Here is a 15,971-nt window from a genome sequence, read left to right as displayed (position 1 = left end):
AAAGAATAAAATTAGTGTTATAAATTTTGCTTAGTCAAAATCATGGAAGTATCCAAGTAGAGAAATTAGGAATGCATCATCATTTTATATTTTAATAGCTCATTTCTTTTGTAACCCTTATTTTTAACTTGCTATTGCATTTATTTGGTTTTTAGTCTGTTTTGCCCACTAAATTATAAATTCCTGAGTAGAAAACCTTTTCTGCCTTCCTTCCTATTGTCACTGACCCATAGTAGGCTCTTTGTAGCAATTTCTTACTCTAGAATATGATACCTGCAACCCTGGGCAGTAGCCCAGGTATCCAGAATCAACATCTAGAAGGTAAATACAAAAGTAAAGAACAGTTATGAGATTAAAAGATGCTTGCTCCTTGGAAGAAAAGCAATGACAAACCTAGGAAACATATAAAAAAGCAGAGACATTACTGACAAAGCTCTGTCAAAGCTATGGTTTTTCCAGTAGTTATGTATGGATGTGAGAGTTGGACCATAAAGAAAGCTGAAGGCTGAAGTATTGATCCTTTTGAACTGTGATGTTGGAGAAGACTCTTGTGAGTCCCTTGGACTGCAAGGAGATCAAACCAGTCAATCCTAAAGGAAATCAGTCCTGAATATTCACTGGAAAGACAGATGCTGAAACTAAATCTTCAATACTTTCACTACCTGTTATGAAGAACTGACTAATTGGAAAAGATTCTGATGCTGGAAAAGATTGAAGATAGGAGGAGAAGACAACAGAGGATGAGATGATTGGATGGCATCACTGACTCGATGGACATGAGTTTGAGCAAGCTTCAGGACTTGGTGATGGACATAGAAGCCTGGCATGCTGCAGTCCATTGGGTCACAAACAGCTGGACAACTGAGTGACTGAACTGAAATAACAGCACAGCTTTTCCTATGAAACTGAAGAGCAGGGCTGAGGAAGAGGAAGCTGCTCCAACAGATTCCAAAGACCCTGCTCTGGTTTTCATGCTGACACAGTTCAAATATCTCTGTCAGGTTGATTTTTGTCCTTAAAGAAGTCCCTCTTGATACTGATATGATGCTTTCTTTGCCTGTGCCCTCAACAAAAAGAGGAGATATAAAAGGTAGTGTGTTTTGGAGGCTGGGAGGAAGAGGGCGGTTGATAGACTAATGTTGAGGGTGCTAGGTAAACTCTGGGATTAAGTCCAGCTCACATACACTTTTCCCCAGCTTCTTCTTTTTCCTGCTCTCCCTTCTTCTCTGTTTTGGGTATTCTGAATATATCCAGGAACTCCATTCTCCTATATTTTCCAGGTTAAAATACATACATGATAAAAAAAGTAATTTTACTATAAAAATGTTCCGCACACATTTTCACTATTGGGTTATTTTCATTTCTTTTTCAGTTCAGTTCAGTCGTTCAGTTGTGTCCAATTCTTTGTGACCCCTTGAACCACAGCACGCCAGGCCTCCCTATCCATCACCAACTCCCGGAGTCCACTCAAACCCATGCCATTGAGTCAGCAATGCCATCCAACCATCTCATCCTGTGTCGTCCCCTTCTCCTCCTGCCTCCAATCCCTCCCAGCATCAGGGTTTTTCAAATGAGTCAGCACTTCCCATCAGCAGGCCAAAGTAATGGAGGTTCAGCTTCAACAAAATCAGTCTTTCCAGTGAACACCCAGGACTGATCTCCTTTAGGATGGACTAGTTGGATCTCCTTGCAGTTCAAGGGACTCTCAAGAGTCTTCTTCAACACCACGGTTCAAAAGCATCAATTCTTCAGCGCTCAGGTTTCTTCACAGTCCAACTCTGACATCCATACATGACCACTGGAAAAACCATAGCCTTGACTAGATGGACCTTTGTTGGCAAAGTAGAGTCTCTGCTTTTTAACATGCTCTCTAGGTTGGTCAGAACTTTCCTTCCAACGAGTAAGCATTTTTGTTGTTGTTGTTGTTGTTTTTATTTCATAGCTGTCATCACCTTCTGAAGTGATTTTGGAGCGCCCCCCCCCCCCAAAAAAAAATACAGTCTGACACTGTTTCTACTGTTTCCCAGTCTATTTGCCATGAAGTGATGGGACCAGATGCCATCATCTTATTTTTCTGAATGTTGATCTTTAAGCCAAGTTTTTCAGGCTTGATAAATAGCTTGCAGCGTATTACATGGAGGCAAGCACAGGATGCTGCAGGAGCAAATGTAAGGAACACATTATCTCAGAAACATTCTGAGTAGAATTCTACATGATTAGTAAGACTAACACCTCTTCTTGAAATGCTCAGTCTTCCAATATAGTCTTCCCATATATATGAATTATTTTTCCCTAAAAATTTGACAAATGTGAATTTTTTAGACTTATTTCTAAATATTCCTTAAGATACCCTATGTCATAAAGTGAAACTACATGGGTTACATATCCTCAAGCTCATCTTTTAATCATTTTTCTGCTTGGAATGCTTTTATCTAACTTTTTAATCTTATGTGTATCTTCAGACTCACCTCAGGTTTCACAAAAATGAGTAAAAGCTCCCCAAATCTAGCAGGCTGTTTAAATGGTCCCCTACAGTGCTTCCATATTATCTGGCACTCTTTCATATATTTTTAGCATATTGTATAATAAAAGCCTCTACCAGGCTGAACTGGGAAATATTTGAAAACAAAGACAGTCAATTTCATTCATTTCTACATTTTCAATTTAGCACACTGAGTGGCACACAGTAAGCAGTCAATGAAAATCTGCTTAATGAATTAAATAAAGATTGATTATGGAGAAGCACTGAATTATCTTTTCCATCAGAACAATTCATCCCAGGGAGACCAGAATGAAAAGGTATAAGCTGTGGGGATTAGTACAGCAATATCTCTCCATTTCCTAAGTAGTATCTCCAGTTCTAGTCTTTTCCCCATTACATTTGTCCTCAGATTGTGTTAAGAGATCCTCTTCTGGATGCATATTAGCCTCAGCTTAACTAAGCTGGACCTGAACTATCACATTGATGCGGTCACAAATATACATTTATGTGCCCATAGTTTCCTTGTAGTTTTTTACATATCCAGTATATAGTACAATGCCTAGGACAAAATGTTTTCAAACTAATTTTTCCGTTCTTCTAACTGTTTATTTAGCAATTATTTGCTTAGGAATTTCTACTGAGTTGGGTAGATAAATATTAAAAAATCATCGACAGTGTTTATAATGATACAAACTGAGACAAGCAAGCAGAAGGGGAAAAAAAAAATTATAGGCGTTCATGTAAGACAGAAACCTGACATAGCTTGGGTAACAATTTTAGGATTTCTTAAGTATCTAAGTAGGAGAAAAATACAAATGTTGAATCAGAGTTAAGTAGCGGAAATTAACTAGATTAACTAGGGCAGAAGAGAAGGCATTCCAAATAGAAAAAAAAATAATGCTACACAAAGAAGCAGTAGTAAGAAGGAATGACAGTATGTTTGAATCTTAAAGAGGATACAAATAAAAATAAGGTGCATTATAAAATGGAAAAAACTGGAGCCAAGATTAGGGAGATAAAAATGGAAAAGGGGACAAAAAAGATTTATTTACATCATTATCTACTTCAATTAGTTTTTTTTTTTTTTTTAATCTGTGACTACCATGAGGGTTCTTTGTTCTTAGCAGACTTTGTAGTTTGCATGAGTACTAAAATTTTACTGATGATGGTGATGATGAAATGTTTTATTCCAATAAAACACAGTGCATGGCTGTAATCCTTGTCTATTAAGAAAAAAAAAAAAGAACGAATATGTGGTATAAGATTAGAGGCACGACTCTTTGCTACACTGTGGACTGTAGCCCGCCAGGCTCCTCTGTCCATGGAATTCTCCAGGCAAGAATACTGGAGTGGGATGACATGCCCTCCTCCAGGGGATCTCCCTGACCCAAGGATCGAACCTACTTCTCTTTCACCTTCTGCATTGCAGGCAGATTCTTTACTGCTGAGCCACCAGGGAAGCCCAAGATTAGAGAAAAAAAAGGTATAGAGGTAGTGGTCAAATTAATGAGGCCTGGTGGTCATAGTAAAGATTTATGTTTTGTTTTTTTTTTCTAGAAGTAATGAGAAGAAATTAATAAGTCTTAAACAGGAGATGACATCAAAATACTTCATTAAAAAAACAACCTAAGTGTGAGGAATAGAATAATAATGAGGCAAGAATAAATATGGGGAGACTAAGAAGTCAAACAACAACTAACATTGTCAGACCAGGGTGGAAATAATGCATACAGAGACAAGGAAACAAATATTAGGAAGAAAAAGTAAAATTAGTATCATTAATGAGAGATGCATGCCATGAGTGAGGGAGAAACTGTCGAGTCAACAGGTTAAATATTGAGCTATTTTCCAGTCAGAATAGAAAAAAGAATAAAGGAATGAATAAATGAATGAGGTGGTAAAATTAAAAAGGAATACATACTATGGTAAGAACAATAATAGTAATATTGGAATATTTTAGTAGAAATTTGAGTTTGAAAAATGAAATCAAGTATAATTTGAAGACTGTTGATGAGAAGAAGTTCATAGTAAGAACTGAAAGAAACAAATATGGGATTGATCCCTGGATCGGGAAGATATCCTGGAGAAGGAAATGGCAACACACTCCAGTATTCTTGTCTGGGAAATGCCATGGACAGAAGAGCCTGGCAGACATGACTGGGCATATGCACAGGCATGTCATCAGGGGATGACCGTGACAAATGTGAAAATTCTGCCAGGAAAGTGGAGTGATGTAAAGTTAAAAGTCATTTGGTTAAAAAGGACAGAATTGCATAATAATGGTGACTAGATTGAGGAGTTTAATAAATCATTGACATGGTTATTAAAGGAACTATAAATGACTAAGCCTGAAAGGAAGAAGCAGGTGAGACAGGTGTTGAAGCCATCAAGAAAGATGGAAGAATTGTGTTGATCATTTTGGGAGAGTTGCAAAGTGATATGGCATGCCTTCAAAAACCATGATAACTAAGTTGAAAGCAGGACAGCTGATGTTTCAGTGTGAGGTAGAAGTAGTTGAACAGTCTGGAATTTGTACCCCAGCATATGGGCAAAATGGGTACAACTTCATCTTCATCTGAGTGGAGAAGAGTGAGAGTGATAATATTGTCACTTTTGTGTTATCCCAGCTTTTATGTGTTAGCACTTTTGATTGCAAGTCACAAGTATACAATTCAAATTATTTTTTTAAAAGCAATTTCTTGATTATCATAATTTAAAATCTACTTTTGTGCATTTTTTAGTTCTGGTTTCAAGTGATGAGTCAGTCTATCTTTCTCTTTGTTTTGTGAAAGTGAAATAACCAGAAGACTCTATAACATAATGGCAAAGGTAATTTTGGGGCGGCTTGAGGTCTACATAGTACTTAGTTATACCATTCACTTTTCTCAGATAATACCAATAAAAATTAAAGGGATAACTTCACCTGGCCTTACTACATTACATATTATCCTCAAACAAATTGCTATAAGCAGAGAGATCTTGTACTGTGCTTGGTGAAGCCTCATTCATGTGTTCACCCTTCTGCAAGGGGTGAAGAATGGGTGACCCTTCTAAAACTATGTAATATGAGATTCACTTTTGAAAAACAGGTTCTGTTTTAAAAGGAAAGGTGTTCCCAAATCTTCAAAAACAATATTTATACACAATGTACTTGAGTCAGCATTTCTAAACTGAATTCATCTTTCTTTAAAAGTAGAATTATCCTTCTTTACATTGTTTCTTATTCAGTGACTCCCCCTTGTTTTCTGTTGCCCAAGCAGATCATCTGGGAGCTACTAGATACCAGGAGACATAAAGACTGTTTCCTTTCACTTGGGGAAAATAATTTATATTAACTTAAAATTAAATTGATTGAAATTTAATTAAATTGATGAAAACTAGGTGTAATTAAGGCTTATAACACAACAAGGAACCAGTTACTACTGGTTTCCCTACATTTAGGGATGAATTAATTCCCCAAATATTTGTTCTTATGATTATTCTTTAATGAATTTGTTTTCATTAAGTGGTTAAAATGATAGAATATATAGTCAACAAATTTGAGTCTGGATCCCAGGGTACTCTGTTTGTCATTGGACAAGTTTCTTTATCTATAAAATGGAGACAATTCAGAACTTTACTCAGAGATATGATATAAGGATACAATGACACAATGTATAAAATTTGATCTACATAATATCTGGCTCATGGTAACTGTTTAATTAATAATGTTAAACATTCAGTTCAGTTCAGTTCACTTCACTTCAGTAGCTCAGTTGTGTTCGACTCTGTGACCCCATGAACTGCAGCACGCCAAGCCTCCTTGTCCATCACCAGTTCCTGGAGTTTGCCCAAACTCATGTCCATTGAGTCAATGATGCCATCCAATCATCTCATCCTCTGTCATCCCCTTCCTTTCCTGTCCTCAATCTTTTTCAGCATCAGGATCTTTTCAAATGAGTCAGCTCTTCACATCAGGTGGCCAAAGTATTGAAGTTTCAACTTCAACATCAGTCCTTCCAATGAACACCCAGGACTGATCTCCTTTAGAATGGACTGACTGGATCTCCTTGGAGTCTTCTCCAGCACCACAGTTCAAAAGCATCAACTGTTATTATTAGAATGTACCTCTGCTTTGGGATTTGGTCTTTTTGTTATAGTTTTAAAATGAAAAACTATGCTATTATTCTTCCTTCAAGAATAGCAAATGTTTCTGATGTGACCTGGTGGCATCAAGGACAGGTTCCCATTTTAATGTTTACTTGTTGTAGCTAATTTGCTAGATTATTTATACAGATGTCAAAAGAATGGAGAAGAGAAACATATCTAGCATCCGACAGTACACTAAAACAATCAGAGCACTGTCTCTTTTCAGATGCAAAGAAGGAAGATAAGGAAAGGAAAAGCCTACATGCTTCAGATTATAAAAGTGGGAGAAGGGTCAGAAAAATAGAAGAATTGAGTAAATTTAGAGGCATCTGTTTTGATCTATCTTTAATTTTGCTCTAGCAAACTGAGCCTCAATTTTTGTGGTTTTAAATGACTGCCTATCTGCCCTCCTTTTTTGGCTCTCCTCCCTTATTTAAATCTAACAATAGGGTTAATTATGTGCTTTTGGAACATTACAGTAACTAGTCAAATTCAATGTGAATTGTTTAATCAATAAAGCAAATATGCATTCTTCAAACTGTATTAGTTTTTCTTTTTTCTTCCACATAAGAATAGTGTTATGTATGTACTTATGTAGAGCTTAAAAAGATAGATAGCATAGATAAAAATACCCATTGCAATTAGTCATTGCTTTCCAGTATGACAGACCTAAATATGAATAAAATGTTCATTATTCTTCTGAGCATGGATTAAACAGATCTATGATATAAAGTCAAACTACCTTTATATTATCTTGGTTCATGCCATTAGAATCTGTTTAGAAAATGTGAACAAATCACATTATTTTAACAGGTGTTAGAGTTAGCATTTCTCTGTTGAGGACAAAAATTAGTGTAACACAGTTTGACCCTTTTAGCTTCTTCCCTTCTTCCTTACCAAGGCAAGATGTGTGAATTGTCTAATCGATAATACTTTGTAAAGCAGGAACTAGGTTAAATGAAGTTAGTATCATCGCTCTTCCTTCCCTTATGGATCTGCCTTCCTCCAGAGAAAATGTATTGTACTCTATGCCAGTCCCTTTCATAAACTTCACTCAGAGTTTGTCAACCACCCCTGGCATTTTAAACATATAATTTTTTTGTTAGGCCCATTGTCTTGTGGATTGTATAATGTTAAGCAATATCCTTGGCTTATTTTACCCACTAGATGCCAGTGACTCTTTCCAACTTGTGATGACCAAAAGCTTTCTACAGATATTGCCAGAGAGGAGGATCACTACTAATGGAAAACCACTGCTTTGAGGCTTCCCTGGTGGCTCAGAGGTTAAAGCGTTTGCCTCCAATGTGGGAGACCTGGGTTCAATCCCTGGGTTGGGAAGATCCCCTGGAGAAGGAAATGGCAATCCACTCCAGTATTCTTGCCTGGAGAATCCCATGGATTGAGGAGCCTGGTGGGCTGCAGTCCACGGGGTCACAAAGAGTCAGACCCAACTGAGTGACTTTACTTTACTTTACTTGAGGCTTCATAGGGACCACTGTCCCAGATTGAATGGAAGACTCAGCCTAATTCTAACTAACCCAGCAAAATCTGACAGTAACTCTGTCAGTAACAGTGCTTGTATTTTAAGCTCTATCTGTTGAACTCCTGTTTTAATCTGTGAAATAGTCCAAACTCTAGAGGGAAGTGGTGATGGGCCTTCTATAATTTCAATAATAAAGAATACAACTAGGTTTTCTTTGAAAAAAAAAAAAAAAAACTAACTATAAATGCAGTATAAGCCAATGGATGAGAAGGAAGAAATAAAATATTTTAAAATGCTAAAATATAATTTTGAATTCCCTGTCAATATTAATAATTTGTCCAAGAGCCACATTGTTGCTTATTAGGCATACTATTATTTCTTTAGATATAGGATAGGTTGGCAAGTTTTTAAAGAAGTCAGAAAATATTCAGATAATGGGATATATGTTCCTAGTCTCACTTTACCTAGGAACTATTCCTAACACTGTTGAGATTAACAAGCAGAAGTGTAGATTCTGCTGTCCGACAGGCTTGAGCCATTTATTAGATCTGTAACTGTTTTTAATGTAAATATTTTCTCTGATCTTGTTTTCTCACCTCTAAAAGAGGCTAATATTAGTACCTCCTTCATACATTTTTATTTTTGAGGATTACATTAGATAATATATGTCAAGTACTTATCACAGTATCTGGCATGTAGAAAAGTCTAAAAAAATTACAGCCATTATTCTAATTTGCACTCAAAATGATGACAGCAAGACAAGTATCTATTCATGATGTGCTTAGGGCAGAAAGCAGACTGATCATTGAGACTGTGGGATCAGCAGAGATAGAGAGATAAATTAGGAAATCAGAACACAAAGTGAAAGGCGGTTGCTGAGCAGGCTAAGAATGATGATGCAATAAAAAAGACCATGAGACTGTAGCTTCAGTGCATAATGCATAATACAGCACAGTGAATCATGCAAACCCAAAGAGTGAGGGAGGGATGTTTCCCAATCAGTCAGTGAAAACAAATCACAGAAAACATGGCCATCTTTAGTTACCTCCATTGGGAAGAAGAAATCTTGGTTGTTGGCAGATGTTTTGGATTTAAGTCACTGTGGAACGTGTCAGAGAGTAGTAGGCAGGAAGCTTTTGAAAATCCTTCTACTTTATTTGTAGATAACTGGAAAAGAAAGAGAATAAGATGACCCCAAGCGTACAGTGTCAGTACCGAAATATTTCCTTTAACCATGAAATGTTTATCACCCCATTGATTTGGAAATGATTGCTATTAATAAATAAAGATCACAATTGCTGTGCATATTGAAATTATCAACATAGAAAATATATAGCTCAATTTTCCAGTGCCTGTTTTGGTGGCTCTCACTTACCTTATTTATGAAAGGACTGTGTTCAAGCATTGTTAAAATGGAAATAGATGAACACAAATGAACACAACCAACCATGTGAACACAGTGAATGCGTGTAGAAAACAGCTTCTCTCAGTTGTGTCTGACAGCTGTATTGATTCTAGTTGTACCAGTGATGCCTGAGCTGGGATTGTTACCAGATAACTTGCCTTAACAGGTTAGAGAGACATTTTCACATTGTGCTAAGTGGGATCAATGACCCTCAGGGTAAAACCATTCCCCTACCTGCTCAGCTGGTAAGATATTGTACTAAAGGTAGATAACAAGGAGGGAATCTGGTGGGCGATGTGAAGCAGAAAACTGGTGTTCTGCTTTCTTTCTGCCTCCTTAAAGATTTGCTTGATCACATTCATTTTGAAAGTCCTACTGCGAGGACAGTAGAGAGTTGTCATGAAGAGAATGTAAAAGAAAAGAAAATCATAAAGCTTAAGAAAGTTTCTTATACATTCTACCCTTTGAAGAGTTTTTCAAGAAGAAAGAGAGTAATAGCTTTGATTGTTTAGTTGCCAATTTTCCCAATTCTTTCTCAATTTATCTTTGGTTATCATGTAATTCAATACTCAGCACAAAGATTAGGCTGTTACAACTTCTTCATGAATGGGAGGAGCTCTGTTCTCGGTGGAAACAGGAAATTCAATGTGATTACACATCTCTTTTAGCTTAAGACGTCTCAAAATTTGAAGAATTTAGGCTATTATAGCTCAAATTTAGCATAGGCCCTTCCCTACCTTCATTTCATGTGGAATTAATGTTAAGTAGAAATCTAGCAAGAAGCTAAAATTTAGCCTTAGGAAATTTTTTTTTTTGTTTTACATTGGACAAAATCTTTAAAAGTATAACACAATATATCAATAAGATAGAGATCTTATTTTATGTGTGTTTCAATTTCTTCATTGTCCCTATAAATTTGCATTTTTGAGGAAAATTGTCATGTAAAACAGTTAATTCATCATTAGAATGTCCCTGTGATGATATACAACTATTCAATATATTTTAAAAATATATTTAAACATTGTTTGGGGATAAGTGAACTGTATTTTGAAAAACTTTAAGCAATTTTTGTCAAACTTTTTTTTTTTTTAAATTTTAAAATCTTTAATTCTTACATGCATTCCCAAACATGAACCCCCCCTCCCACCTCCCTCCCCATAACATCTCTCTGGGTCATCCCCATGCACCAGCCCCAAGCATGCTGTATCCTGTGTCAGACATAGACTGATGATTCAATTCTTACATGATAGTATACATGTTAGAATGCCATTCTCCCAAATCATCCACCCTCTCCCTCTCCCTCTGAGTCCAAAAGTCCGTTATACACATCTGTGTCTTTTTTCCTGTCTTGCATACAGGGTTGTCATTGCCATCTTCCTAAATTCCATATATATGTGCTAGTATACTGTATTGGTGTTTTTCTTTCTGGCTTACTTCACTCTGTATAATCAGCTCCAGTTTCATCCATCTCATCAGAACTGATTCAAATGAATTCTTTTTAATGGCTGAGTAATACTCCATTGTGTATATGTACCACAGCTTTCTTATCCATTCATCTGCTGGTGGACATCTAGGTTGTTTCCATGTCCTGGCTATTATAAACAGTGCTGCGATGAACATTGGGGTGCATGTGTCTCTTTCAATCCTGGTTTCCTCGGTGTGTATGCCCAGCGGTGGGATTGCTGGGTCATAAGGTAGTTCTATTTGCAATTTTTTAAGGAATCTCCACACTGTTCTCCATAGTGGCTGTACTAGTTTGCATTCCCACCAACAGTGTAGGAGGGTTCCCTTTTCTCCACACCCTCTCCAGCATTTATTGCTTGCAGATTTTTGGATCGCAGCCATTCTGACTGGTGTGAAGTGGTACCTCATTGTGGTTTTGATTTGCATTTCTCTAATAATGAGTGATGTTGAGCATCTTTTCATGTGTTTGTTAGCCATCCGTATGTCTTCTTTGGAGAAATGTCTATTTAGTTCCTTGGCCCATTTTTTGATTGGGTCGTTTATTTTTCTGGAATTGAGCTGCAGGAGTTGCTTGTATATTTTTGAGATTAGTTGTTTGTCAGTTGCTTCATTTGCTATTATTTTCTCCCATTCAGAAGGCTGTCTTTTCACCTTGCTTATATTTTCCTTTGTTGTGCAGAAGCTTTTAATTTTAATTGGATCCCATTTGTTTATTTTTGCTTTTATTTCCAGAATTCTGGGAGGTGGATCATAGAGGATCCTGCTGTGATTTATGTCTGAGAGTGTTTTGCCTATGTTCTCCTCTAGGAGTTTTATAGTTTCTGGTCTTACATTTAGATCTTTAATCCATTTTGAGTTTATTTTTGTGTGCGGTGTTAGAAAGTGATCTAGTTTCATTCTTTTACAAGTGGTTGACTAGTTTTCCCAGCACCACTTGTTACACTTTTGTGGTATAGTTTCTCAAAGGACTTTGAAAAAGTAAAAGTTCTATGTTATTTTTATGTACTATTTATACACAAGGTGTAAAATTGAGAAATGAAGTCAAAACTCAAGTGCAAATTATGACTTATCATTTTGACTTTGGGAGGTTTAATATTGTAAGTTGATTTTATTTAAATTCAGTATATTTCTTAACTTGACTTCCTGTACAAAGCATAATAATCTTATGACTTAGCTGAACATTGTCCTTTTGTTAGGAGAAGAAGGAAGAGCTACGAAAGGCTGGAACCTGGGAATTTGCCTAAATGTAGGATGCTCTTTCTGAGCTGCTGACAGAGGCAGTTTCCTTTAGCTAGAATGTCCACTACTCAGCTCACTGCTACTTGTTCTTTAGTGGTCAAATGCAAATATCACTCCCCCTTTTGTAAAACCTTAAAAGTGTTTTCATAGCACTTTGTGAATACGTACGTGTGCCAGTTTCCCTGGTTTAAATATTATCCATCTGACTAAATTGCCACCTAGATCTGATGCATCTTTGTGACTGTTTGGTCTCTTATCATTCATTTAGTAAATAGTTGCTAAATAAGTGCTGAATGAAGAGTTTATCCATCTTGGATAGTGAAGCTGAAAGGGAATAAAACTCAGTGATGCTGAAATTTCATCTGTGTGTATGAAAGACAGGGCATAACAAAAATAAAAAGTTGATTCATGATAGAAGCATTTGTTCTGCCATCCATCCCTAAGCCTAGAAATCATTCAATAAAAGCTTCTAATTTATTTTTTGTGTCCAATTAGTCATGGTTCTGGTAGTTCTTCTCTGGCTCTAATTCTGTCCTCTTCCATAGCATATCAAATGCTATCGTCCTAGTTTAGAACTTGCCTTGCAATTCTACCAAGAAATATATTGCTGCTATTATATATAGACTTCTAATATACAAAATACTTTCTATATATTTGGTTTAAATTGTAATACTTATCTCACTCTTATCAGCTTATAATTCCATCTTAAATTTTCCTTAATTGAAAAGTTCTTACAAAATTCTCATTTTGTATCCTATCCTATACTAGAGGATGTAGGGTATATAAAAATAAATTCATATCACTAAATGCCTATCCTTGGGATTTTTATATCTCAGTAGAAAGAAAAAAAAGGAAATATAACTCAATGACAACTGGGGCATGATGAACACCTTATAAATATTTGTGGAATGGCTAAGTAAAGTTTAGCTTTGTAAGATAAAGATCATAAACACAATGATGGTGTGCAAATGAAGGGAATCAATGAATTCTAAAAAACAGGAAAGAAATGCCAGTAAAAAAAAAAATAGCTGAAAGTCAAAAGATTGGAGTAATTTGGGGAAATAAATAGTAGAAAACTATCAAGATGACAAAAACAGTGGGCTTGTATTTTAAGATCTTTAAAAAAGAGATGTTAAAGCAGGGTTAGCAACGGAATTTTCACAGAAATTTTTTAGAAATAACCAAACTGTATAGAAAGGTTTTATATCTTCTGAGTTCACATCTTTTGCTTTCTTCATCATATCATTTGGCTTTGACCTTGGATGTATCTCTAGATCCTGGCTTGTGTCCAGTTGTTAGCGCTTGTTGGTGCTCACTAACACCGAGAGCTGCTTTCCCTAGTTTCTCTTTTTACCTGACTCCATCACATTTCTCACTCAGCTTGTTTTCATGGATTAGATTTTTGGCATGCATTACATGCCTTTGATTGATATACCTTAGGTGTACCAGGAATAAATGATCTAATTTTGATAAGGATTATAACCTGGCACATGAACTGCAAGCTGGTGCTTCCATTTGAAAAACACAAACCTTGCACAGTACAAAAAGAAATATTTCCAGCCAGAAACAAAGTAACAGACCTTTCCCTGGCTGGGTCAGAAAATGGCATCTGTTAAGCTCACCTGGCAGAATTGTAACTTTTGGTCTACAAGGGAGCTGATGAAAAGGAAAGTGCAAAATACACAGAGAGAACACAGGAGACACACACATCTTCCTAGGGAGATGTCAGTAATTAGGGGAATTTGCTTGTGTGCTACAGATGGTAGATGCCAGAACCATATAACATGAATGAATGTGTATTGTGTCGCTGGTTACTTAGTAGAAAAACACTCACTGTTTTCATTTTCTAAGTGTAGCTGTGGCTCTAAACTTATTCAGTACTAATGGTCTGCATTCTGATAAGAACAAAAATAGATGTCTGCATTCACAAGTAGGATGGGTTCTGTTTAAAAGCAGAACTGAACTGCCTTTGGCAACACATTTCTAGAAGATGTTCATTTACAGCAAGAGGGAATTTATACATGATTGCTTTGCAGATATATTCACTTAACATTTGTGTGTGGACATAAGTGGGAAAATTGCCCAATTTCAGTTTTCTGTTAAAAACTGACTCTGCTGGATATGTTCATTTACTACAGCTAAGCCAAATCATCTGAAATAGTTAACAGTGAACAGAAGAATGAAGAGACATAGTTGGAAAGTGATGAAACTACCCATGGGATGAAGTTAAGGGGAGAAAGTGAAGGGGAGAAAATATGACCCATATCATTCCATCATCCAGTTTCTTATCTTTTTTTTTCAAGCTCCAGCTTTGAGAGAACTTTATTCTGTATTCCTCGTCTATGTTCTGTTTCATTGTACATTATTTGTACAATCAAAGAACAGACACAGATGTCCTGAGACCATAATCTTCTTGGAGACACATTTCACAGGGATTCAGTGTAATCATCAGATACATTATATCCAAATTTTACATCCAAAGTGAAAAAAACATAGAAAATAAAGACCAGGAGATAGAGTGAAAGTAATACATAATTAACATTTCAGAATATATATTATGGAAGAGTTAAAAACCATTCAGGGCCAAAAGCTGCATGAAGAATTTAGCAGACTGTTCAAATGGAGAGAGAGGAATTTGTACATCTGTATCTGTTCTGGCTGTAGTCTGACTGGGGTTACCAGTACTCTAACTGATATCCCTTAGTCTCCAGGGAAACATTCAAACTCACGGGCAGAAACAAAACAGAAATGGTTGAGCTCAGAAGAGAGCATTTATGAGACCATTGCAAAGAGCTATTTAAAAGGTTTTCAAAATATGGTTTTAATATTGCTCAGTGACTTCATTCTGAGGACTCTTAAAGGCACTTGCCTTAAAAATTGTAAGCTCATAAACACTGCTCTTACTTTTTCTTTCTTTCACAATTCCACACTGTTTCAACAATGAAAAATGTGCAAGATTGGCTTTTGTGATAACCATAGAGCTCAAATCATACTTTGATATCCAGCAGCTAAAATCATCAAATTCTAATATGGCTATCTTAAAAAATAGGTATTAACATACCTAAAATGATGTCAACATTTTATGTTGATGATAAGGAGATCTTTACTTTTGTCATGGGGGTCTGCCTGTAAGTACTTCTCTTGCCAGCACCCTTTGGGTTATATTTATGTATACTACTTTCCTTTTTTTAGTTCTCTTGTGGACCAACAAAAAAGAACGTGAAAGTTTAAAATAGTTTTAGGTGTCAGAGTGTTAAATAGAAGTTATTTTCTTAAAGCGCACATTTACTAGCTCTTTAGCTAGAAGTTTGCGTTACAAGAATTATCACTAAAAATTACAGAAAGAATAAGGATGGTTCCTAGTTTTAACCCTCTTCAAAATTGCTTATTGGCTATTTTGTGGCTATTTGCAGTTATATATGTGAAATTTTAAAATTCTCAATTAAATTGTTGGATAGGTAGTCATTAATATGGTTCAAATATATAAATAAAATTTAAAAAATTTACTCAGTTGCTTTCCTCATAGGAAACTACTGATACTGTATTATTTCCATGGGTGATCTTTCAAATAAATTCTTTGGAAATTAATAAACATATGAAAAGAAATAACTGAAGTCAACTATTTACCATAAATGGCACTATTATATAAAACATTCCATGAATTTTGATATTATTTTATTCATACTATAATTGCAATTATAGTTTTCAATATACAATTCATATAATAATAAATATGCCTCATGACATATTTTGAAAAGTGCAACAAATTC

The sequence above is a fragment of the Ovis canadensis genome, chromosome 10, assembly GCF_042477335.2.
Source record: "Ovis canadensis isolate MfBH-ARS-UI-01 breed Bighorn chromosome 10, ARS-UI_OviCan_v2, whole genome shotgun sequence".
In the NCBI taxonomy this organism is placed as follows: domain Eukaryota; kingdom Metazoa; phylum Chordata; class Mammalia; order Artiodactyla; family Bovidae; genus Ovis; species Ovis canadensis.
This window is presented reverse-complemented; position numbering follows the sequence as displayed.